Genomic DNA, 13685 nt, shown 5'->3' on the forward strand with positions numbered 1-13685 from the left:
TCGTGCGCTATCGTTGTGTAGCTCATTCTGTCATAAGGATACTTGTCTAAAATCTTGACAATAATAAGTTTTTTTTTTTTCAAAAATCATATTTTGCAAAATTTTATTTTTATGAAAAATTTTGTCAAAACTTTATTTCTATAGAAAATTTTGTCAAAATTTTATTCCTATAGAAAATTTTTGTCAAAATTTTATTTCTATAGAAAATTTTGTCAAAACGTTATTTCTATACAAAACTTTGTCAAAATTTTATTTCTATAGAAAATTTTATCAAAATTTTATGTCTACAGAAAATTTTGTCAATATTTTATCTCTATAGAAAATATTATTAAAATTTTATGTCTATAGAAAATTTTGTCAAATTTTTATTTCTATAGAAAATTTTATCAAAATTTTATGTCTACAGAAAATTTTGTCAACATTTTATTTCTATAGAAAATTTTGTCAACATTTTATTTCTATAGAAAATTTTGTCAACATTTTATTTCTATAGAAAATTTTGTCAAAATTTTATTCTATAGAAAATTTTGTCAACATTTTATTTCTATAGAAAATTTTGTCAAAATTTTATTTCTATAGAAAATTTTGTCAAAATTTTATTTCTATAGAAAATTTTGTCAACATTTTATTTCTATACAAAATTTTGTCAAAGTTTTATTTCTATAGAAAATTTTGTCAAAATTTCATTTCTATACAAAATTTTGTCAAAGTTTTATTTCTACTGAAAATTTTGTCAAAATTCACTAGTTTACAAAAACAAAAATGTCACGTACACTTGATGAGAGAGAGAAATTTTCTTATGTATTTTGATATGCTGAATTCGAAAAAATTTTTTAAATTTTTATGGAACAGTTTTGGAGATATCCCGTTATTTTTAGTTTTTCGCTCTCTTTTCACTAAATTTAATTATATCTCGAGTTAAAAATGTCCGATTATATTGTTGGTACTTAAATGAAAGGTATTAAGATGACCAATAATAGTTTATAATTGGATCTGTGATAAGTTAAGTGGTTCAAAAAATATCGATGCGAAAGGCCAAATTTTCAAAAAAATCGTATTTTACAATGGACCTTTTCCGCCAGAAAAGTATAAACCATTAAAAAACCATTTTCTCTCCATGGTCGTATAGATGATACTCTAACGTAAGTAATAAGACCTACTAGAAGGTAATCGACCGAAAAATGACAACGTTTTAAGCAGTTGTTGTTCAAAATTTTATTTCTGTAGAAAATTTTGTCAAAATTTTATTTCTGTAGAAAATTTTGTCAAAATTTTATTTCTGTAGAAAAATTTGTCAAAATTTTATCTCTATAGAAAATTTTATTAAAATTTTATGTCTATAGAAAATTTTGTCAAAATTTTATTTCTATAGAAAATTTTGCCCAAATTTTATTTCTATAGAAAATTTTGCCCAAATTTTATTTCTATAGAAAATGTTGTCAAAATTTTATTTCTATAGAACAAATTGTCAAAATTTTATTTGTATAAAAAATGTTGTCAACATTTTATTTCTATAAAAAATTTTGTCAAGGTTTTATTTCTATAGAAAATTTTATTTCTATAGAAAATTTTATCAAAATTTTATTTCTATAGAAACTTTTGTCAAAATTTTATTTCTATAGAAAATTTTGTCAAGATTTTATTTCTATAGAATATTTTGTCAAGATTTTATTTCTATAGAAATGTTGTCAAAATTTTATTTCTATAGAAAATTTTGTCAAAATTTCATTTCTATAGAAAATTTTGTCAAAATTTTATTTGTATAAAAAATGTTGTCAACATTTTATTTCTATAAAAAATTTTGTCAAGGTTTTATTTCTATAGAAAATTTTATATCTATAGAAAATGTTGTCAAAATTTTATTTCTATAGAAAATTTTGTCAAAATTTTATTTCTATAAAAAATTTTATCAAAATTTTATCTATATAGAAAATTTTGTCAAAATTTTATTTCTGTAGAAAATTTTGTCAAAATTTTATTTCTATAGAAAATTTTGTCAAAATTTTATTTCTATAGAAAATTTTGTCAAGACTTTGTCAAAATTTTATTTCAATAGAAAATTTGGTCAAAATTTTATTTCAATAGAAAATTTGGTCAAGATTTTATTTCTATAGAAAATTTTGTCAAAATTTTATTTCTGTAGAAAATTTTGTCAAAATTTCATTTCTATAGAAAATTTTGTCAAAATTTTATTTCTGTAGAAAATTTTTTCAAATTTTATCTCTATAGAAAATTTTGTCAACATTTTTATTTCTATAAAATATTTTATCAAAATTTTATTTCTATAGAAAATTTTGTCAAAATTTTATTTCTATAGAAAATTTTGTCAAAATTTTATTTCTATAGAACATTTTGTCAAAATTTTATTTCTATAGAAAATTTTGTCAAAATTTTATTTCTATAGAAAATTTTGTCAAAATTTTATTTCTATAGAAAATTTTGTCAAAATTTTATATCTATAGAAAATTTTGTCAAAATTTTATATCTATAGAAAAGTTTGTCAAAATTTTATTTCTATAGAAAATGTTGTCAACATTTTATTTCTATAGAAAATTTGATCAAAATTTTATTTCTATAGAAAATTTTGTCAAAATTTTATTTCTATAGAAAATTTTGTCAAAATTTTATTTCTATAGAAAATTGTATTTCTATATAAAATTTTGTCAAAATTTTATTTCTATAGAAAATTTTGTCAAAATTTTATTTCTATAGAAAATTTTGTCAAAATTTTATTTCTATAGAAAATTTTGTCAAAATTTTATTTCTATAGAAAATTTTGTCAAAATTTTATTTCTATAGAAAATTTTGTCAACATTTTTCTTTATAGAAACTTGTGTCTAAATTTTATTTCTATAGAAAATTCAAGAAGTATATTCTCTTAGTTGGAGAGGAATATTTGGCAAAATCTACAAAAAAATCAAGAATTCACTAAGGTCAGCTTGGTTTAATAATGCAGAAAAATTCTTTAAAATTCGTCCTTAAATTAGTTGACTTTTTGTATCTTGACTACAAAGCAAAAAAAAAATTGGAGACCTTTTTTAAAGCCGTTTTTACATGTCGCTAACACGTTTGAAAAGGACTTTCAGAGCACATGAAGAATAAAGCTAAAAAAAAAAACATTAAAATAAGCCTCTTAAAATCAGGTACGCAAGGCTCAAATATAAGAGAGAATTGTATCTTATAGGTAGTCTTACTTCAATTATCTGCTTCTTTGGCTCGGAATCAATACCAAAATCATTAGAGGGTGTTTCCAAAGTAACGGTCGTTACCGATATTCTGGGATTTTTTAAATAAAATTCCACCCTAAGAATATATGTCACGAGGATTGCTTCATTTTGGACCTACGAAAGTTCAAGCTTCGGTAGCAGGCGAAAGCATTCATAAAAAATCTAATTTCAATACTATTTTTGACCATTAAAAAAGTAACGGTCGTTACTTTATAAATGTGCTGTATTCATATTTCGGAAACAAATATCATGTATTGTAAAATTTTGCACAGGATGTGTCAAGTAAAAATCTGATTAAATTCTTTGTAATGTTTTCTTTCAGTAATAGGTTTGTTTTCAAATCAAAGAAAATTATTTATCAAAATAAATTCTTTGAAAAAGTAACGGTTGTTACAATATAAAAACTTAAACGATTTTTGTGTTTGAATTCACTTATTGTGGGTAAAAAAACATAAACGAAAAGCTATATTCTATTGCATAATTCGTTGTCAATTCGTTGCTGGTTATAGCAAAAGAATGTGTAATATTAGCGGAGAAATACATAAAAAATAATATTTTTAAGCTGTAGGGGTCATTTACTTTGGAATTACCCTAGAGTAAAAGTCAAAATTTTTGGAACCGGACATGCTTTTTGCAGTGTAGTTCATTCTTACTATTTTCGGGAATCGTACGAAAATTTTCATTTGTTTTAGTTCATATTGAGCTTATGTGTATGGTCATTGAACTTTATACCCACGTTTGTTTTTTCATAAAATGTTTGAAACATACTTAAAAAACGGAAAATTTCACAAAAAAAATAAAATTTTAATACAAACAAATATTTGTTGCTAAAAAATGAGTTTGAAAAAATTAACGTTAGTTTAACTACGCACTTTTTTGAGTGTAGCTGACGTGTGTCCCATCTGCAACCAAGGGATACATGACACGCGTCGCCAGATCACTCTGGACATATTCCCATCCTAGTCGCAGAGTTCCTTGATTTGGATACAAGGCGACTTCGAATTTTCGAAATTTATAAAAAATCGATTAATCGATTTCTCATTACATCAAAAGTCTATTTAACTCCCATTTGAAAAAAATTCAAAAATCAATTTGTTGATTTGGAAGATAAATAAAGACGACTTCGACAAAAAAAAATGAATGTCGATGTTCGGCCTTTGTATCGCTAATAGTGGCAGCCCATTTCTTCATTTCGGGCTTACCTAGACAATTCAGTCCATTGAATAAGCACAGTGCTGTCCGATTCTATGTCTACCTCAATGACACATTATGTGCGACACCACATGTTATCAGCATTTCTTTTTGGCGTTCGGTAGAAACCGTAATTGAACCCAAGACCGTCTCTATGCAAAGGGAGATACTAACCACTGCAACACGGTAGATTGCTAGAGCCAGAGTAAGGCTTTAAGTTAGTAAACACAATTTGCTGCTTACAAGATTGCTATCACGACCCTGCATGGTGGTAACCGGTGCTATTCTACGTATAACCATTTGCTACAAAAAAATATTTTTTTTAAGTACTACAAACATACTTCAAAACTACTTTTTTTAAAATTTAAAATTTTATATATACCTATTTTTGCGAAATATTGAAAAGTATTACTTTTCTTTTTTGCACAATTTTCTTCTTGTATAAATAAGCCCAGAATGATGGTTGCTCATTTAAATATGTACCTCCACTATATAAATCTGTTTTAATCACAGCCATGGATTACTACGGTCCATTGGCATTAAGTACTTTCATTCATATAAGGATTCATTTGATTGTGACGAAATGAATAAAAATACGAAATTAATTGGATTGTAAATGAATGCATGAAAATGTTGTTTAATCATTGGATGTTCTTTTGTTTTCTGATGTTACAGCTATTAAAGTGGACATTACAATGAAATCGGAAAACGACAGTCGTCAATGGTTGTTCATTTTATGTTCTTATCATCATCAGTTGTTACCGTATTGCTGTAGAGATGTCATTATGTGTAATGGTCATTAAATGATGGAAATGACTTTTTGCAACAAGTGAAGTGGATAAAAAGGGATATCATACACTCAAAAAAATAGAAGTTAACAAAGATTTAGATGCGGCTTCATCAAAATAAGGACATGTTAAGCAAGTTGACCGATCGTGATATTTAGTGCGTTTTGCATTTTCTTCGCGAAAATATAATGCAGTACCTACGTAGGTGGTTAAATAAGTACTTACCTTTAATGTCCGATGAAAGAGTATCGTATTATTATCGCGTAGTGTTAGTAAGGTGATTCTCCCGGAGACTACCATCGAAAATATGTTTAATGAGTTTCAACGAGCTTATACCTTGGTTTATGATGCCCCCGATCGATAATGGTCGAAATGCTAAGACTGTAGGCCTTTTAAAATATCGCGTGGGTCACATCCTGCATGATATTTTCGGTACTCCGGATAAAAAATTCAATCGTTAGACCATTTGAGAGCGTTAAACACCGCTGCTCAGTGTTGCCAGTATTGAGGATTTCTCCCCATATTAAGAATTTTATCCCGTGACCGGGGACAAAATGGTTTATTTGGATTTGATGGGAAGTTTACAGAAAATTGGGGTTTTATTGGGGAACTTTTCACGAAATTATTTCTAATTTGATTGGAGTTTAAAACGTAATCAAATCAAAAACAAGTAAGGAAAGTCTAAAGTCGGGCTGGGCCGACTATATTATACCCTTCACCACAATGTATACCAACAGGTATGATACCATCTTAACACCTTCAAATTTGTTAGGAGATATGTAAAGGTTTATAAAGGGTGATACGGTCAAAATTTGGTCAAGGGAAAACGAGTGTAAATCGGTGAAATCGTTTATTTAAAAAATCAAATTAAATTTCTTTTTCAAGTTCAATTAGTATAAAATTCAGGAAAAATATTCAGTTAGGCTTTCGCTTTTCCAAATCCGAATTGCCGGGCCTCACGCTTGACACCTGCCATCAGATTTTGTACAGCCACCTTGTCCACCTTCTTTGCCGCAGAAAGCCAGTTTGCCTTGAACTGCTGCTTGTCCTTAGCAGTTTTTTTTCGTCTTCTTTAGGTTCCGCTTGACAATAGCCCAGTATTTCTCAATTGGGCGGAGCTCTGGCGTGTTGGGAGGGTTCTTGGCCTTGGGAACCACCTGCACGTTGTTGGCGGCGTACCACTCCATGGCCTTTTTACCGTAATGGCAAGATGCCAAATCCGGCCAAAACAGTACGGAACAACCGTGTTTCTTCAGGAAAGGCAGCAGACGTTTATTCAAACACTCTTTCACGTAAATTTCTTGGTTGACAGTCCCGGAAGCTATGAAAATGCTGCTTTTCAAGCCACAGGTACAGTTGGCTTGCCAAACCAGATATTTCTTTGACAGTTTTATGTGCTTGAAAATATCTGCTACCTTTCCCCTTCCTTTTGCCGTATAAAACTCCTGTCCCGGAAGCTGCTTGTAGTCGGCTTTGACGTAGGTTTCGTCGTCCATTACCACGCAGCCAAACTTCGTCAGCATCGTCGGGGATCGAGCTTTGGCCGTCGTATTTTGTTTATCATCGCGATTTGGAGTCACTATCTTCTTGTAAGTCGATAGTCCGGCTCGTTTTTTGGCTCGATGCACGGTTGTAGACGATACACCCAGCTTATTTGCGGAGAGAGAGGTTAGGGTTTCGCTTGAAACTACCGGCAACACTCTTTGTCGTCTCAGCGGCTTCCGGTTTTCGATTTCCCCCGATCCAGACTTCCTGGCTGTCGACAAACGTTCCCCAAACACTTTAATTACATTTGTAACGGCTGATTTGGCAACTTTTAGCGATTTTGCCAGCTTTGCGTGCGAGTAGCTCGGATTTTCGCGATGCGCGAGCAAAATTTAGATACGCTGCTCTTCTTGCTTGGACGGCATTTTGACAACTGAAGAGTGAATTCCAAAATCAAAATAGGAGCAACATTCTACACACACACACACCTTCAAAATGAGGGGTGTTCAGGTTTTTTAAAAGCAAAATTGAAAGAAATACGTCAAGTTTATATTGACCAAATTTTGACCGTATCACCCTTTACTCCCATATACAAATATTTAAATATGTTATGAACCGATTTGGACAAACTTTTTTAAACTTTCACAAACTCTCTAGACTTTAAATTAGAATTAGAATATAGATAAATTTGAATCACTTTTGTGAGTTTTCGACTTAACAGTGACGATTTTACAAGGAAAATGTGAGTAATGTGGCCATATCTGCTAAAATCTAAAGAATATGTATGGGGGCTTTGTCTAGTTTTAAGACGGAGTGAAATCGGAGTGAAATTTTGACCTCTGGGACCATATAAGTGCGTATCGGACGAAAGACATATAATGCTGCTATATCTAAATCTCAACAATTTAAACTAAATTTGCAATGTATAGTACAAATGTTAATCCCATTCCCTGTGCATAATTTTAAGAAAAACGGAGTGAAATTTTTATCTACGGCGGTCATATGACTGTAAATCGGACGAGAGATATATATGGAAGCTATGTCTAAATTTGAACCGATTTCAACCAAATTCGGCATGCATTTTTATAATACTAGTTCTACTCCCTGTGCAAAATTTTACGTAACTCGGAGTAAAACTTTGGCCTCTGGGGCCATAGGAGTGTAAATCGTTCGAAAGCTATATATTGGAGCTATATCTAAATCTGAACCCATTTCAACCAAATTCGCTATGCATTTTTTATAATGATATTCTATTCCCTGTGCAAAATTTCACGTAAATCGGAACAAAACACTGGCCTCTAGGGCCATAGGAGGCGGGCGAAAGCTATATATGAGAGCTATATCTGAATCTGAACCGATTTGATTGATATTCTGCAAAATTTAAAAATCAATTTAGGTTGATTTTTTCCAAAATCAATAGGGATCCTCTTTGAGCCGAAAAAAGACCCTATGCCAAATTTGAGGACGATCGGACTTAAACTTCGAGCTGGACTTTGCACACAAAAATACATCAACAGACAGACAGACGGACATCGCTAAATCGACTCAGAATGTAATTCTAAACCGATCGGTATACTCAAAGATGGGTCTATGACTACTGCTTCGCGACGTTACGTACAAATGCACAAACTTTTTATACCCTGTACCACAGTAGTGCCCAGTAAAACAAGCGTCGCCACAAAAGTAGTGAAAATGTCCTTTTTGGATCCGGAAGTGGTGCAAAATTGACGCAGAAGCGATGAATTTAATATGGGCTTGTCATGGGACGGATGTCCACCATTTCAACAGCCGTTGCACTGAATTGGAATCACTTTTTAGGGTGTGATGCGAATCCGGTGTTTTGGATGTGAATTAAGAAATTTTTTGATATTTTGACAACTAAATAATTTTTTAAAATTTATTTATGATTTTTAATGCATTATAACGCTTGTCTGGAACGTTTGACATAACATATTTTAAAAAATTCGCAATTTTTCTACAAAGGATTTATCATTTTTTTAGGAAAAAAATTGAATAACTAACACTAATTTATTAATTCTTAATCTGTTTTTAACCTATTTGAAACAATAAATATTTAAAATACGAAAAAAGCGAATTATAAAAAGGTGACTCAAATGAACTTCCTGTGCAGAAGAACAACTTTGGGGGGACATTTTTGGAAGTGCTTTAAAAGTTGTGCCTTTAGAAGAACTTCCAAATTTTTTTGCTGGGTGGTGAAGGGTATAATTAAAAACACATTTAAACATTTAAATCAGAAGCAATTTTAAAGAAACTTCGCAAAAGTTTATTTATGATTTATCTCTCGATATATATGTATTAGAAGTTTAGGAAATTTAGAGTCATTTTTACAACTTTTCGACTAAGCAGTGGCGATTTAACAAGGAAAATGTTGGTATTTTGACCATTTTTGTCGAAATCAGAAAAACATATATATGGGAGCTATATCTAAATCTGAACCGATTTCAACCAAATTTGGCACGCATAGCTACAATGCTAATTCTACTCCCTGTGCAAAATTTCAATTAAAACGGAGGAAAAGATTGGCCACTGTGGTCATATGAGTGTAAATCTGAACCGATTTCAATAAAATTTGGCACACTTGACTACACTACTAATTGTACTCCTAGTGCAAAAATTGGGGTAAAACTCTGGCTTCTGGGACCGTATTAGTCTTTATCGGGCGAAATATATATATGGGAGCTATATCTAAATCAGAACCGATTTCTTCTAAAATCCATAGGGTTTTCTTCTGAGCCAAAACACATACTTGTGCCAAATTTGAAGTCGATTGGACTAACACTGCGATCTAAACTTTGATTACAAAAATGTGTTCACGGACAGACGGACATGGCTATATCGACTCAGGAGCCCACTCAGAGCATTTTTGCGCAGGGTATAACAATTTGTTCGGAAGAAATTGGTATCCACACACAAAAAACTAATTTTTGGATTCAATCACGAAATTAATTGATCCAATTAATTTTTATTTGAAATGTCTTCAATTATTGTGGTTGATTTTTGTTTTAATTAAAATATTTGTTGAATAACTTAAATTTTGAATTGATTATTTTTGAAAATTCAATTAAGATTTTAATGGAAATATTTTGCTGAAAATTTTTTCAGTGTATGTACCTACGATCACTACTTAATGATTCATTACATTTTTTATTATTATCCATCCACCCTGTTGAGAGATTGGTGATTGGCCAAAAAAAACTTTTCTCCGAAATTCCTGAAACTTAATTTCTGTAAGAGCAACCAAACCCGAATCTGTGACAAACGATGCAAAGATTGCTTCTAATCTTTTTTTATTTGCTTTTAAAGAAAACAACACAACAACACATTCCATTTCGATTATATCAAGCACTGTTCTTTTCTGACTTTAACTCTTTTATAAGACACAGTTTACAGTTTCATTGTAAAAAGATTTTATGTGGAATATCTGGAATATATGTAAATAAAAAAAAAACTTTTTGGTGTTCGGTCGGAGCAGGGATCGAACCCAGGACTCTTGGAATGCAAGGCGGACGTAGCAACCACTGTTCCACGGTGTCCAACTATATATATGTTTTTGTTAAATAAAGTTTGTTTAATCGGTTCGTAGGCGCCGCAAGCTATGCTATATAAATATAACTTATATGGATAATTGTCTATTGGTGACAATAACAGCTACATAGCTCAGTGGATAGTATGTTGGCTTACAAATTGCATGGTCCGCGGTTCGATTCTCCCCCCAGGCGAAAGGTAAAATTTAAAAAATTTATAAAATCGAACTAAAAAACTTCGTGGAAGTGAGAAAGATGAAAATGCAATTAGCCAGAAAAGATTGTTTTTTGAGTTAGTCTTTATGAAATTGTTTTTACATCCTGGAAAGGAATAAACGTTTATCACAAAAAGTATATACTTTTCTTCCAAATAAACTTCTTTAAAGCAAAAAGCAAATGCGAAACGAACTTTGTTTGTCTAAAATTTCGTTTAGGAGGAAAGAATTATTTTTTGCGTGTATCTGCAATGTATCTTAAAAAAACAAAACATTGCATATTATAGGTTCGAATAATGCAACACCTTTTTTGTGAAATATTATATCAAATAATTACTGAAAAAATGCCAAAAAATCTTGATAATTTTTTTTACGTTTTTTTCCTTGGTTGTATTCAAATTCCAAAAGCCTTAAGGTAGCATTCATGTTGAAACCTTATTTAGTTTTACTGAATAATTTTCGAAATTTTAATCCACATTGTTCGGCTCATAAATCCTTTGACCCTAATTTTTGATTTGCCTTGTACGACCTTATCTCCTTCAAAATTGATATCATCTTACGGAGATGGGTAGTGAGTGGTGTGTTTATGGGCATGTAGGACAGCCTCTGAACTCGATAAAATCGGTAAAATCACGTACATAATTTGTTTATTTTATAAATGTTGTAAGAAGCAAAAGTCTTCTCTCAATAAAAAAAATGGGCAATCAAAGGCATTCGTATTGGAAAAATAAAAGGAGGAGGTAAAAATGCCAAATTCAATATTGTAAATGAAAAGGAAAACTGAAAATTCGAATATGTGTGCGGGTGGATGTGTGTTTGTGTTCGAGTATTGGTGTAGTGAGAAAAACACATAAATATTACCTTTCGAAAGCCCTTCTTCGATTTTCAGTCATTGTTTTTCTTTCTTTTTTTTGTTTGTAACCTAACCCCAGCCAATCAGCAGCGCCGGGAATATGAGATGAAAATCGGTGAATGTAAATAAGAGGGAATCCATTCATTGACCAGTGGTGGAAATAAGGCTAGCAATTTTTGGCTAGATATAATTTACCCTCATTGAATAAAGTACTTAACAGGTTGGTTGATAAGTCCCCGGTCTAACAAAGAAAAACACGTTTTTTTTGTCAAAATTGGTTTTTATTATTCAACATAGTTCCCGTCAAGAGCGATACAACGATTATAACGACCTTCCAATTTTTTGATACCATTTTGGTAGTACTGCTTCGGTTTTGCCTCAAAATAGACCTCAGTTTCGGCGATCACCTCTTCATTGCAGCCAATTTTTTTCCCTGCGAGCATCCTTTTGAGGTCTGAGAACACGAAAAAGTCGCTGGGGCCAGATCTGGAGAATATGGTGTGTGGGGAAGCAATTCGAAGTCCAATTCATGAATTTTTGCCATCGTTCTCAATGACTTGTGGCACGGTGCGTTGACTTGGTGGAACAAAACTTTTTTCTTCTTCATATGGGGCCGTTTTGCCGCGATTTCGACCTTCAAACGCTCCAATAACGCCATATAATAGTCACTGTTGATGGGGTTTCCCTTCTCAAAATAATCGATAAAAATTATTCCATGCGCATCCCAAAAAACTAAGGCCATTACTTTGCCAGCGGACTTTTGAGTCCTTCCACGCTTCGGAGACGGTTCACCGGTCGTTGTCCACTCAGCCGACTGTCGATTGGACTCAGGAGTGTAGTGATGGAGCCATGTTTCATCCATTGTCACATATCGACGGAAAAACTCGGGTGTATTACGAGTTAACAGCAGCAAACACCGCTCAGAATAATCAACACGTTGTTGTTTTTGGCCAAATGTGAGCTCGCGCGGCACCCATTTTGCATAGAGCTTCCGCATATCCAACTATTGATGAATGATATGACCAACACGTTCCTTTGATATCTTTAAGGCCTCTACTATCTCGATTAGCTTCCTTTTACGGTTATTCAAAATCATTTTGTGGATTTTTTGATGTTTTCGTCGGTAACCACCTCTTTCGGGCATCCACTGCGTTCACCGTCCTCTGTGCTCATTTCACCACGCTTGAATTTTGCATACCAATCAATTATTGTTGATTCCCCTGGGGCAGAGTCCGGAAACTCATTATCAAGCCAAGTTTTTGCTTTCACCGTATTTTTTTCCTTCAGAAAACAGGATTTTATCACAACACGAAATTCCTTTTTTCCATTTTTTCACAATAACAAAAGTTGCTTCACAAAAGACGTTCTATCTCACAAACTAATTGACTTACAGACGTCAAATTTTTACACGAATCATTTGAAGGTTGGTACTATATAAAAATAATATGCATTTAATACTAGCGACGTCATATATGTATCAGACCGGGGACTTATCAGCCAATCTGTTAAAAAGGGATATATAAAATCCACTTTTAGTAGGTTACGAACATAATGTGAATCTAACTCCCTGAAACGACAACATTTATTTCTATTTTAGCTGTGAAATTAATTTGCCTGTAATCTTATTTAGATGATTTGTTACATTTTTGTTTATTTCTACAATATTCGTTTCTATTCAAGTAATGTTCATATTGCAGCATTACTCGCCATATTTTGATCCATTGTTATCGGCTAGAGAAGTCAATATTTGCGAGATTTGGTTGCCTGAGGCAATAAGTGGTTATTTTGCAAACGTTGGTATATCTACAAATAAGTGATTACATATTAGGTGCACACAGAGAAGATATTAGTTGAAAATCGATTGTTGTAATGAAAATTCTGCATTTACAATGAAATCACAGTTGTGTCAATCTATTTACTTTATTTACAACCATTATTTCGTTTCTGTTTCCATTTGGTGCTTATTATTATAGATTTTTGTTTGTAATACCAGTCAAATAGTTGTCTGAACTAATTGCCTCTCTTACGAAAATTTTTTATCGAATTCGATACGCACAACCAACCTTATAAATCTTTTATAACTGTCATTTAGTATTCAGCACTAACAATTGGTTTTCAGAGCCGAATTCCTTTGGAAATATTTTTAAATGTCAAACAATTTATTACTAATTCTTCAATGTTGAAGGAAAACGTGTTTTTTTAATTTAAAGTAAAAACCACAGGAAACGGATTATATTTCAGCCATATCTAAGTTTATTTGAGTCCTTGGTGGAGTGCCACTCAAACATTTTCACGAACAACTCGCGCAGGCTTGAGGATACTCAATGCTACCAGTTAGATAAATAGTGCGCATCTTAAATTGTTTAGGATCAAATGCAGAT

At 31.7% G+C, this 13685-nt stretch overlaps 1 protein-coding gene across 1 annotated transcript in view; it reads left to right on the plus strand.

The window, feature by feature from the left end:
- Lerp (lysosomal enzyme receptor protein) overlaps positions 1 to 13685 on the plus strand; it is a 393366-nt gene that overhangs the window by 9911 nt on the left and 369770 nt on the right. The window lies entirely within an intron of this gene.

Source organism: Haematobia irritans, chromosome 1 (assembly GCF_050003625.1).
Source record: "Haematobia irritans isolate KBUSLIRL chromosome 1, ASM5000362v1, whole genome shotgun sequence".
In the NCBI taxonomy this organism is placed as follows: domain Eukaryota; kingdom Metazoa; phylum Arthropoda; class Insecta; order Diptera; family Muscidae; genus Haematobia; species Haematobia irritans.